Below are 13992 nucleotides of genomic sequence, written 5' to 3' on the forward strand. Positions count from 1 at the left end.
ATTGATAAATATACATCTGAGAGATTTTATATATTTCTTTGGGGAATAAAATTTCTGCTGTAACTTTAGATAGATGTATCTACTGTGCACCTAAACGACACTGTTTCGTCTTTTTTTTCTTCTAATTTAAACGAATTACTTGTCGTGCTTCCGTCTTCGTTCACCTTCTCGGTTTCTTCATAAACTATAGTCATCGCATCGCTATTTTTTCTTGCACTTCCTTACATATCGTGCTTCCGTTTTCTTTGCAACAATGGCGTCCCTGCAGAATTCTCCTACACTCCACCAAACCATCTTTCGCAACTCTTTTCCCCAGGTACTCTCTTATGCTTTAATTTGGTAATTTGATTCATTTTTCTCTGTTTCTGACATGTGCCATTGTTACAGAAGCATGGTACTTTTCATTCATCTAGAAAGGAAGGCTTTTCGTTCATTATCAAAGCAGCCCAAGAACCTTCATCTTCTTCAACTGGGTTGCTTTCTCAAGGTTTTTGATTTATTTATTTTTCGTGGTCTCTTGAGCTTGAATTCACAGCTATCATTATCTTATAAGAAGTTATGCGTATAAGACCCTGCGCAGGTAAAGATCATGAAGCATTTTGTCTTTTGTTTTTTTCCTGCTATTGAACTGGCCTCGTTTAAGCGGCCTTTATGAGAACATTTGGTAAGGTCATTAAACTTGTATGTAGAAAATTGATTGGAGTAGGTAAATGAAGAATTGCTTTCCATGTAAACAACTAAGGGAATTTTATTTATTCTGCTGTCAATATTATGTAATATATATTCATAGCAGTTGTCCTTATAAGGTTTGAAGTTTTGGAATTGAATATGTTAACTGCACGTACTTTGATGCAGATTCAATGGTAGTCTGTAGCAGAATGAAATATGACCCCTTTTTCAAAAAAAAAAACATGACCCTTCTTCCCCTTTTCTCTATTGTACTCTCAGATAATTTCATCAGCCTCTGAAACAGACATTTGTTCCATTGCCAAATGGCAAATACCTTGGTTCTATCACGTGCAATTCTGATGGTTGAACATATATTAAAAGTCATAAATTTAAATCCTTTTAAATTTGATAACAGAAAGTACATACTATACATAGTACAACTGTAATCTGAGCATACACCTACTTTATGTAGCTAGTATCCTCCTTTTTCCACCGCTTCCCATTTCTGATACATGAGAACTAACCTTTTTTCCAAATTGGTTGAAATTTCAGAGGCCATCTTCATTTTTTTTTGGTTTAGCTTGCAGAAAGGACATCTTCATTTTCTTTGAGGAAGCTTATGTGATCAGAGAGGTCCTCCTTGCAACTTCAGTCAAATATAAGACTTGTTTCTGGTATCAGCTACTAATACCCAACCAGTATAAGCAAACAAAGGACATCAAATTTTTATAACTTATTTTAGGATATTAGATTGGACTTATTCTGTGATTGGGTTACTATTCTGTTTTTAGTAGGAACTTTGGAATTTGACTCATGATTTTGAGTTTTTGTAATATGAATGCATGACTATATCTATTATATTTTAAAGTTTGATTTTTGTGTTCAAATTCATATATAATTTGCTGTTGGGCGTACTTTTGGTGCATTTATCGCATTCATATTTTCTATTTGCTACAGCTTGATCTCTTTGACATTAAACTGTTTTGTTTGTACCAAACCCATTGGCAATATTTGGATTGTAATATCCATGATTACTTTTAGTGAGGCTGCTAATTTTAACAAATTTAGCATTCTTACATATTTTTCAGGATAATCCTTTTAGGCCCAAGCTAAAAAATAGCAATGCACTTGAGTCTTTTGGCAGTCTGAGAAGTAAAAAGGTATGTAGTATGGTCTGCCATGTTGAGTATGCTTAATGCTTTGACGATCCATGAATATTCGGATCAAATAGGAACCACTTGTTTGAAATTTTGATGGAATTAACATTTGAACACCTGTATTTTAATTTTTTCTAGGTATTTTCTACTGACCCTCTTCCCCTCCTCCGTTTCTCAAAATAGATAAACTTCTTTAGTATGAGTGTTCAAAATAACAAGCAATCAATACTTATCTTGATGACCATGTGGTGAGTCTAACTTGAATCATCTGATTCCCATCCTATTCAAAGCATAATGGTATACTCAGATGAAGTCAATGACTAAATTAAGTTTTTTAAACAAATTTCTTATAGTATAGAAGAAAAGAATGTTTTGAAAGTTAGTGAATGACTATTATATAAATAGGGGGAGAGAGAGAGAGAGATTTGATTTTTGTCTATTCTTTTTTCGTATGTTGATTATTGTTGTCATGTTGCAGACATCAGCTAGATGGGATCCAGTTGAAGCATGTCGGCCTATTATTGATGAAGCCCCTGTGTTTTATCCGACTGTTGAAGTACTTGTTATTATTACCATCTTCATATTGTTGCTTTTGTGGTAGTCATATTGTATTTTGAGTAATTCTGGTTTCTTATTTTTACTCTTCTTATTTAGGAGTTTGAAGATACACTCAGTTACATAGCAAAGATACGTCCCCATGCTGAACCCTATGGCATATGTAGGATTGTCCCTCCACCTTGCTGGGTTCCACCTTGCCCTCTTAAGGAGAAGGATCTATGGGAAAATGCATAATTTCCCACCCGTACTCAGTATATTGATTTACTTCAAAATAGGGAACCTATGAGGAAAAAAAGTAGGGGAAAAAAACGAAAACGTAGAAAGCACTCCAAAACAGGCACATGCAGGAGTCTTGCCAATTCAGCTTCTGGAGCTAATAATGCTTCTGAATCTGATGAGAAATTTGGATTTCAATCAGGGTTGGACTTCACGCTTAAAGACTTTCAGCAATATGCTAATTTTTTTAAGGAATGCTACTTTGGTTTGAAAGATACCAATGAAGATGGAAAACTTAGTGATAGTAACCACCAAAAGAGAGGGGAGCCCTCTGAGGTGGAAATTGAAGGTGAATACTGGCGAATAATTGAGCAACCAACTGATGAGGTTGAGGTATTAATCATCTCTTTTTGACAACTATGTTGGTCTTTACTGTCACATAATTTTGCAATAGTATACATATGATTCTGTTATATTGTAGGTGTATTATGGAGCTGACTTGGAAACTGGAGCACTTGGAAGTGGTTTTCCTAAGACATCATCCTTAACTAAGAGTGATTCAGATCAGTATGCCCTGTCTGGATGGAATCTAAATAACTTCCCGCGACTGCCAGGTTCTGTACTTAGTTTTGAAGGAAGCGACATCTCAGGAGTTCTAGTGCCATGGCTGTATGTTGGCATGTGCTTTTCGTCATTTTGCTGGGTAAGTGGTTAGAATTACTTTTTTTCCATGTCAAAGGAAAAGTTTAAGACTGACATGGAATATTACCAATTTTCATTTTGCCTCAATTCTTTGTATGTATCTCTTTGTAGAGTGTTATATGAGTTTAAGTTAAGTTTCATGAAAGTTGGGTTGAAACTTTTAACATTCGTTGTTTAAAAAAAAAACCATTCCCCGTTAAACCCGACTAGCGAGTGCGGGGTGGAGGAAATTCTTGTACGCAGCCTTACCCTTGCATAATTGTATAGAGGCTGTTTCCTGGATTCGAACCCATGACCTTTCAGTCACGAAAGAACATGACACAATAAATATCTAGAAGTAACCGAGATTATAGAGGGGATGATTGGTTCATGATATAGTATTAGATCCTTTAAAACCAAGTGGTCTTGAATTCAATCCTTATTGCGTCCATTCTTCTATTAAAAAAGGAAATTTAGTACAAGGTAGGTGGGCCGGTCAATTATCCATGCTTCAACCCGAAATGGTTTTTGTGTGAGGAGACATGTTAGAAATGTAATATAAAACCATTCATGTGTCTTCGCAACTTAAGTTTTTGGGATAGTTGATTCATGACAATATGTCGTGGTCTTGAATTTTGCATTTCTTTCATTTCAAATCCTAACATTTTCTCGAAAGATAACACACTGTCATTGGAACAGCATGTTGAGGATCATCACCTTTATTCGCTTAATTATCTGCACTGGGGTGACCCAAAAGTATGGTATGGAGTACCTGGATGCCATGCTTCGGTTTTTGAAGATTCAATGAGGAAGAACTTGCCTGATTTATTTGAGGAACAACCAAATCTACTCAATGAACTGGTAGAATGCTACAACTTGTACTTTCCTTATTGCTTTCAATTTTTGACTAGTATTTTGAGTTATTGGTTGCTTTAGTGATACTTTGTTGTTTCCACATAGAGAATTCATGAATGCAATGAGATTTTTGTTGATGCAAAACATATATTCTATGGGTGCAGAGTGCTACGAATGCTCAACGCACTTATGGAAGTTAAGAAAACTATAATCATGATAACTTTTTGATCGGTTGAAGGTGTAATCAGTCTGGTGTAAGATCCCTTTATATGTATGAATGTAAAGTGGAAGCTATAGTAATTAGGTATTAAATTATGAGTAAGAGAGAGAAATTATCAGTTATTATTGAAGCTCACTTTAGATTCTGACCAACTATGCTGCTAGTGTGTTTGGGAAAAAGTGGTGACTGAGAGTTGGCATCATCTTAACGACTTGATGGTTCCTCATGACAAATATCCCTTATGATGCATGCTGTATGAACATAAACTTTCAGCTCTGTTATTGCTGTAGTGATGTTCACTCATATCAATGTGTCTATAACCTTTCCCTCCTTTGGCTGAATTTTGATATTTGTATTTCTACTAATAATGATAACCCTAGTTTATATCCAGAAGTCCCCAGTGCATGTGTTCAGTTCTTATAGAAGTGTTAGATATTTTAGCATTCTATGTACAGTACATAGCTTCTAAGTTTGCGAATTTTATTCTGATTTTAATGGTTATGATTTTTTTCTTTGAGCAGGTTACTCAGTTATCTCCTTCAATTCTTAAATCTGAGGGAGTTCCTGTGTATCTCTCTTGTAGGCCTCCAAGAGAGTTGTTTGCTAAGCGGAATTAGAGTTCTTTAATAGTATTTTAGCGACTGAAAAAATTTCGCTTTTACATTTCTAATTAAAACTAAAGAGGGGATCTGGTTAATTACAAAAATCAGAGTACACAAAATTCCTTAAACTTATTAAAAATATAAATTTCCTGATAGACCTTGCTGTCTTTAAAAATTCGTATAAAATCCAGTTCAACGATTCAAAATTATATTCTTTGTAATCTGGAAACTAGACATCTGGGGCTTCACGTTCATATAAAATAATAGTGATTTGGAGTTCGTTTGACCCTCGAAACATAACTCGCAAAATAAGAGAGAAAATAGTGGAAATATCACAAATGTCCTGGCTGGTAAAATTCGTAATAAATCGATCTTTTAGAATTTCTTTACAAAGTTTGTATATAATGAAACTAGACACCTGGGGCTACGCGTGCATATAAATTATAAGAAAATCGGAGGTCCGTAGCCCCAGTACGACAACTTACAAAGTGCTCGCAAAGACTTTTCAAAACTCAGAATTTAGATAACATGTCAAAATCCTTTTCGCAAACGTTTCAACATCTGTTTCCAAAATACTTGCTGGTCATAAAATCGTAATGCAGTAATAAAACCATAGTTCACAGTAATAAAAGCTTCTCAATTTCATACAGTCATCCATAAAATATCACATCAATAGCAGCATGCCCAAACAGTAGAAGCCAACATCAAATATCCAAGTCCTCAAAAGCTTTTACGTCCTCCTGCCATTTTGTAAAAATAGCAGCCCCAAAGGGGTGAGAGAAAATCCCAGTAGTGTGGCAACAAAACCATAATGCAATAATATTAACTAGGCACAAAATCGTAAATAGTCACTTCAAACATTTAATCCTTTTCATCATATATCATAACGCGTATATAACGCCCTTTATCCTTTACGCTCATAGCACCGTCGTGCGCGTAGCATCACAGTGGGTATTCCTAATGGCTCCCATGAAGGTGAATCCCACTGTGGAACCTATGCGGACTGAAGCCAAGTGTCCCCTCTCCTGGTACCAGGCATGCCTATATGATGCATGCTCAGTCACATGTCCTCAATACAAATATATATATATATATATTCAAGATGTCATGAATCAAGTATACATGCCATGTTATGCAATCGCACCCAACAGAAAAATGTATTATGATGTAAAATGCATGCATATATCATATCATCCTTTCATATTCTTACCATTGGCTCATCATCATCATAACATACATAGAACAAATGTGAGCAACACATCACAATTCCATACACTAGCCAATAGTCACATTAGGTAATACCGCCTAACACATACCTGTGGTCCAGTAAAATATTAAACACCAGCAAGAATCAGTCCACTCACTAATGGAGATGCGCACCTAAGCACACAACCAAAACAAAGTCTTATTCATATTATTCCATTATTTTTAATAAATTCTCATGCCCCTTAACTCTTGTATTTCCATGGTTTTACCATGCTTCTTAGGCTAACTTATTTCTGACTTCCAATTAATTAATTACATAATACAGTAACAAAGTTAAGTCTTCAACAATTACCAATTCGGTTTTTAAGCCAGAATTTAAACGTACTAAATTAATATATTTACAAAAGGCTTCCATAAAGCTTACGGTTGAGTTAACTTAATTGAAAGCAGGCTGTACATCAAGTTTTAATATAAATAATATTTAACTCTTTTTTAATACTCACGGACTTGGCTAACAGCACTAAGGGATTATTATATCCAAGTTCATAAGAGATCAATTTTGCTTCCAAATACCCATTTTCATTTAATTAACCTTTCCTACATGACTTAGCTTAACGAAATAGTCTCCAAATTACAAGAGTTGTTATAGTTATATATATATATATATATATATATATATATATATATATATATATATATATATATTTCTAATAGCTTACCGACTTCAATATGTATTATCAACCAGTTAAAATGACAAAGTCCTAAGCTTCCAATTTTATTTCACCATTTACACATTCCCACGGCTGAAACAGGGTGTAGAAAAATATAAAGGCTCCCTAAACCAATAATTTTCAGCCTAATTTCACCTCACTAATTTCCTAAAACAGAACCGGTTTAGGACCTTTAAATTTGTAGATTATAATTTTTCCTTCCACAAAATCCCATTCATGAATCATTAACATGTTACCCAGCTGCCTTCAATTTTTTTTATACACATGCAAAGTTGGATACTCATGCCTAAGACACGAAACAGTCCAAAACTGTTGGGGGTCCTATTCTAAAATCCCAAGAGTAAATTTTTGGTTTATTTAGACTGTCTTCAGGGCTATACAACTGACAACTACAATGTAAAGAATGACAAAAGATCTTTGTATCTATATGCACCTAGACAACAGCCGAGCAGTGAAAGAAAGGGGAAATTTCGATCCTTACCTCTTTGTAAGTACAACAACAATCACCACCCAGCCAAGGAAGTCCTCATCCAATTCAGTTCTAGTCTCATACCTTCAAAGCCCCAAACCCGTTCCACAGCCTTGCATGCGACCAAAGCTCACCGAAAAAGAAAAGAAGCAAATAGGATGAAAAGCATACATCCTCTTAGGATGCATACAAGACTTAAGCCAAGAGGAATAGAGGCATGATTTCCGGTTTTTATATTTCTTGAAGTAACCCGAAATGCTCCTAAGCCAGCTAAAGGTTGTAGCCACCAAGATTGAGCTAAGATCTTCACCCATCTACCCTCCAAGCACCACGTTATAAGACTGCATGCAAGGGCTATCCATTCTCCAAGGGTTTAGATTTGCAGCTACAAGCAAGAGTGGAGATGGACTCAATCACCGCTCCTAGGAGAAGATGGTACGGCTGAACAAGATGAAGAGATGGCTGTATACTTGTACTTGGTTCTCCTAGGTGGTGTATCAGCCGACTGAAGAAGGAGAAGAAATGGTAGTGACTGAAGTCTATTCTGTATGTATGGTGAGGAGAGAAGAACATGAGTTGCATGTAGTTTTTCTTTGGGTGCCTTAGGAAGCTACGGTTGGAAGAAGAATAACGTAACAAATAGATGGTTATTTCTCAACACCAAAGGTGAAGTCTTCGGCTGTGAAGGGACCCAGGCCGAGACATTACACAAGGTTTTCATATGATTCAATATTGCCACAATTGAAACAGTTATGTAGAGGAAGAAGGACATGTGGCGGTGATGCAGGAATCAAATGATGGTTCTCTGGTGAAGTGCTCGCGGTTTGCAGGGAGACCAGTGAGGGAGGGATAAGATTGGATGATAAGGCTGCCTCTTGCTCAATGGGAAAACATGCATATAGGTTACTTGCTTCTAAAGGACTGTACGCTCATTAAAGCTGACTAAAGTTTGTCCAAGCTCACAAGCAAAGTTTAATCAGAATTTCTACTTTTATCCTATCACCCTAAGCATGTACAAGGAATAATAAGGTGGATGCTGACTTGCCAAGAAAAGTTTCTAACCCAATGGATACCAGCCTTGTACTCTCCTAAGATAAGCTTAAGATGGATAAAAGCTTTGGGCTGAAACTAAGTTTTCAATAGGAACGTGGGTTGAGATACAAAGACAGACCAATAAGGACAAGCCATCGACTTGCTTTTTCATTGCCCTAGACGCTAATGGAGTCACGGAATGGCTGATGTAATGCTTCAATGTTGAAGCTTGGGCCGCAGCCCATGGAGAAAAATAGAACTCATTTTAATGTTCTAATGAATCTTATTTTCAGCCCATTAAAATATTTGAACTCATCATAATTTCCTAAGGAATATAAGTTCATGTAACTACTAGTTAGTAACTAGGTTTCTATTTATATATATATATATATATATATACATAGATATATTGCTTAGAATTAATTCCTATCCTACTAATTGTTTCATGTATTCTTCGATTTGTTAGTTGACATGCTTATCCTTTGTGATAATGTTATTCACCTATAATTGTAATTCAAATTATTCTCTAGTTTAAATTAATTCCACTCTAAACATAAAATTAACTCGAGTTTCAAGCATGCTTTACATTTCTAATTACGCAGGATGTTACAACATACCACTCTGGCTTCAATTGTGGCTTTCAATTGTGCAGAGGTAGTGAATGTGGCTCCTGTAGCTCTTTGCTTCTTTTGTTTCTATGACTTGCACCTATCTGCTGTAGGTTGTGATTGCTCTCCTGACAGATATTCTTGTCTTAAGCACACAAATTTGTTCTGCTCATGCGGAACGGACAAAAGATTTGTTCTGCTTCGATATACTATAAACGAGCTAAATAAATTGATTGAAGCATTAGGAGGAGAATTGCCTGCTATCGAGGTGTGGGCAAATAGCCAATGAAGTTTGCATAGATAAATCAGTCATGGAGAGAGACATATACGAAACCAAGAGCCATGAAGAAGTGGAAATCTCAACTGGTACAAGAACCAGGTATTGTTCAAATTTAAATGTAACTGAGATTCCTTATATTGATAATAAGGTGGATAAGACAGCTTCTCTGGATTTAAATCTTGATGTTATGTCTGGTGAAAATGAAAACTGTTTGATGGATATTGCTGATAACCATCATATTAAGGGTGTTTCAGTAGAGGAAAAAGTATGTTGTTCAGAGGCCGGAAAGGAACAGGACAACATGGAACTTGGTGGTGACAGTATCCTATCACACTTGTCTTCTGTTGTGAAGACAGATTTTTCATCACGTACAAGGGATGTTCATAATTCTAGTACATTTGATGGTGGAAAATTTGCGGTGGATCTGCAAATGGATTCACATTCTGGAAAGCAGCCCAACAATGTATTGAAAAAGGAAGTCTCAGACACAACAAATACAAGTATATCTTTGGCAGGCGAAAGCTGCCTAATGCAAATGTTTGGTACTTCTGTCAAGCCTATAGGTTTGGGATCTGTTGTCCATGGAAAGCTGTGGTGCAGTAAGCACACAATATATCCAAGAGGTATGCCACATTAGGATATTTTCTGTGTTTGGAGATTTTACCTTTTACAGTTTTTTTTTTTTTTTTGAACTTTTCTACATTTTGGTAATTTTTTGAAGGTTTCAAGAGTCGAGTTAATTTCTTTAGCATTCTTGATCCAACAAGAATCTGTAACTATATATCTGAAGTCATTGATGCTGGATTTCTTGGACCTCTTTTCAAGGTATCATTCCTGACCCTGTTCCTGTTTTTGGTTTGAAAATGAAATCATATTTACAAATTACTGTTTCTTGATCTCTGTTATTTGTATTTCATAGCCACAAATTTTGTTGGTTTTAATTGTCATGAAATCAATAATCTGCCTGCTTCATCACCTTTGTAGTCCATTTATTTTATGATTTTCTTGTTATAAGATTGAGGTTGGCCATTCAGCACATGAAGGCTAATAGAAATCCTCTCTGATGTTGCTGAAAACTGCATTAACCCAGAAATTACAGAAACTGAGATAAGAAAGAAACAGAAATGGAAAATTGCAGCAACTAGGTTAACTTCCAATCCCACTCCTGAACTGAAGTATTGGCTACCTTCAGACTTGCTATCCTTCCCCCTTAGACTCTCATTTTCCACAACTGAATTCCTGCCTTCTCCCTCTACCAGCTTGGCATTTGGTTATGTTCCAGATTATCAGCATGAATATTCCCCGTTGTTTCCCATTCTGTCCTTACCCACGTGTATTGATCCTTTACTTCCCATCCCTTTCCTTGTAGCATACACCTTAGTAATGGGGGTTTATCATAGGCAAAGGAGCTGCAACAAAGGTGGTCAAATTACTTAAACACTAGCAGTCTTGGGATAGTAAATGGTCTTCAAATTGAGGAACATGTCTTCTTCAATTGACAGCTTCAATTTCTATTCATCTTTGTCCTCAGTTTAGTTTTAGATTTGGAAAAACCTAGTGCATCTGACCTTATTGGCTTTTGGAACTGCTATCAGTCAATAGTAGCTGTTCTTTTCTGCATATTCATTTATTCAACCAACTGGGATTGAATATTCCTAGATGAATGAGACAATGGCTATTTTTGGGGTACCAAGGTCACCCATTGTTATTTGAGTGAAGTGTAGGAATGTTAGCTTTTAAAAGTTGTTATAATTCCTGAGTCCATGTAGCCAAACCCACTTAGTGGGAGTAAGACTTTGTTGTTGACGTTTTCAGTTGCGAATTTCTATTTCGTAATGCATTTTGGTTTAAATATTAAAACACACAGTTTCTCCGTTTCCAATGTAGACTCAACTTGAAGAATTTTTTTTTGATACAATGGTGGCACTAAGGTTTAAACTTATGACCTCGTGTAAACTACCCAAATCCCTCATCACTAGACCAATCCTATTGGCTTAACTTGAAGAATATTTTGTTTAAGCACTTTTCTCTATTTGCCTTATCTAAAATTAATTAGCTTATAATTGTTTGCCTCAGTATGAAGGCCTGTAATGCTTTGTGTAAGTACACTATAGCGTATGGTGTATTTGGCTAAAAAATAATGCTAGAGATTTATGGAACAGATTACTCGTAGGCTTTGTGTTGATGATTTCTTTAAGGGGGCAGGGGTTTTTTCCCATAGCTTGTGGAGGGATAGGGAATTAAGCCATTGTATTCTTCATTTTCTTTGTTATCTTCTTTTTTATTTTAATATTTTTGTTTGATTTGGGAAATTTTTTGTGCCTATGGCATGACACAAGATGTGTCATGTAACATGACACTCACATTTCCCATTAAATGAATTTTTCTTTCATTTTAAAATACTTGGTTATGGTTGTTCCATTACGTGTTGGTGGGATAAATGTTTTTGCTGTCTTCTATGTCATGCTTTCTTATTGGAGGGTTTCTGGAGAAACCTAGTTGCTGCTAATTTTTGGCTGGTCAGAGGATTTGTAGTGGCACCACTGTCTGAAATTATGAATCTGACAAAATATAAATGAAACAAAGTGATAATTTCTTTTTCTTTTTTTCTACTCTAGGTTAAGAAACTCAATGTTGTTACTATATACTACTAGTTAATTAACTACATCTGAATTTTTATGGTTGTATTTATTTGCATTGACATGTCTCAATTGAAGTATATTTCTTTCTTATTCCGTAAAATATATTTCAGGTTACCTTGGAAGAATGTCCAAGTGAAGCTTTCACTGATACCTCAGCAGATAAGTGCTGGGAATCAGTTCTAAAGAGACTGCATCACGAAATAACTAGGCGAAGGAGTGTAGGTGAACTAGAACTTCCTCCCTTAGAGCTTCTAAAAAGCATTAACGGTCTTAGAATGTTTGGCTTCCTTTTACCATCCATTATTCAGGTAACATAAGACACATGATTCTTACTTATATTTTTGCCCAACTTGAACTACTAATATCACCTGTTTATAATTTTTCTAATGTAGAATTAAGTCACATAGTTCCACTCTCTTGACCAATTGCGTTGAACTAGATTAACATAGTTTATTATGATCAAGTTTGTTAAATGACTGCTGAATTAATTTGAATGTAATTTGGTAAGAACTTAAATGACTCTTGTAGAATGTTTCCCTGGAATTATGTCCACACTTTGATGTTTTATTACATTCTGACTAATTTTTTCAGGCCATTGAAGCTCAAGATCTCAGTCATCGGTGCGTAGAGTACTGGAATCACAAAGTTGTCCCTGCATCTTCAGGCAGGGTCATTGATAAGTTAACGTATGGTTCAAGTAGGTCTTTAGGTAATGTCAATACCAAAGTTTTTGGTATTAATTTGATAAAGCAGGAAAAGGATAACATAGGAGGAAGTTGCCATTCCCTTGTAGAGATGAAACCAATACTACAAAGGGCAAGTTCTGATGAGTTAAGCACAATGCAGAAGTTATTCAGCTCTGATGCACAATGTTCTCAGTGGAGAATGGCTTTGGTAGCACTGATTGATGAGATCCAGAAAGCTGGTGGATAAAACAAGAATAAGATCCTAAATTCTTTCTGACTGTGGATAGTCATATTTCAATTTAGTAATTAGTTAGGTCCATTCTTTCAGAGATAAATTAAACTGAAGTTGCTGGGTGAAGCCGAGATAAAATTTTGCTACTTGCCCGCAATCAATGACCTAATTACAGATGGACAATGCCATTGACCCATTCAAACTTTCCTTTTTTAAAGTACATTTACATTTAAAGGTCTAGCCTTTAGGCTTTAGCTGTTGCTGGATTTGGGTTTTACATTTTTCTCCTTTCTTATGTTGCTGTATATACACAGAAAAATAAATGCTGCTATTACAATAAATGATAGAGTAGGGAAAACACATGGTGAAATCCTATATTCAGAGTGAACATGCTCCTGCTCAGAATTTTGTATACATGACCTTGTCTCAAGCAAACAACAATGCATAAATCCCCACACCCTGCATTATTTGTACTTAATTTGACTAATTTTGCTCTGTGTGTGACTCCCTCAAATACTCTACACATCAAACGCCCATAGAGTAATATCATTTTAATTTAGAAAAATAAGAATCGATTTCAAGTGACTTGGTAGAATTGAATTTCTGCTGGGACAGGCACTGCAGCCTCTTTTAGTGGATTTTACGAAGGATAGGAACATGCTGGGGAAATAGTATACTTATTTTCCTCTCAAATTGTGACCCAATTACTTCGGTCATAGTGTTTTGTAAAATAAGTTCTTTATTACAAGGATGGTAGCTAATAAAAGAATGAAATGTTTTTTTTTTTTTTTATAACAAAAAGTTTAAGTGAGGTTAGATATTGATATTCCTCTAAGGTCAGGGAAAATCTCTCAAATTTTTTGAAGATTTTTAAGAGAGATTACATATCACCCAACTGACAAAGTTCTCACATCGACCAACAGGTTTGAATTGAAATCCTTGTGGGATACAGATCAAACCTTTAGCCAACTGTGTTCACCTATGTCGTCAAAGAATGAAATGCTACTTATTAAGCAACTGTGCAAAACTAACTCCTATAAATTTAATTAGGAGTGTTTATCAACCGATTCAAACCGCGGTGACCAAACCGAATAAACTGAAAACCGAAAAACGAAAAAAACCGCAAATATTAATTGGATTGGGGAGGT

The 13992-nt window shown here is 35.6% G+C and overlaps 1 pseudogene; it reads left to right on the forward strand.

Moving 5' to 3' along the window:
• The first annotated feature begins 253 nt into the window (after positions 1 to 253).
• On the forward strand, positions 254 to 13392 carry LOC133314363 (lysine-specific demethylase JMJ18-like; annotated as a pseudogene).
• The last annotated feature ends 600 nt before the right edge of the window (positions 13393 to 13992 follow it).

The sequence above is a fragment of the Gastrolobium bilobum genome, unplaced genomic scaffold (assembly GCF_033153095.1).
Source record: "Gastrolobium bilobum isolate Gb01-03AN ecotype WA unplaced genomic scaffold, APGP_CSIRO_Gbil_v1 utg40600, whole genome shotgun sequence".
In the NCBI taxonomy this organism is placed as follows: domain Eukaryota; kingdom Viridiplantae; phylum Streptophyta; class Magnoliopsida; order Fabales; family Fabaceae; genus Gastrolobium; species Gastrolobium bilobum.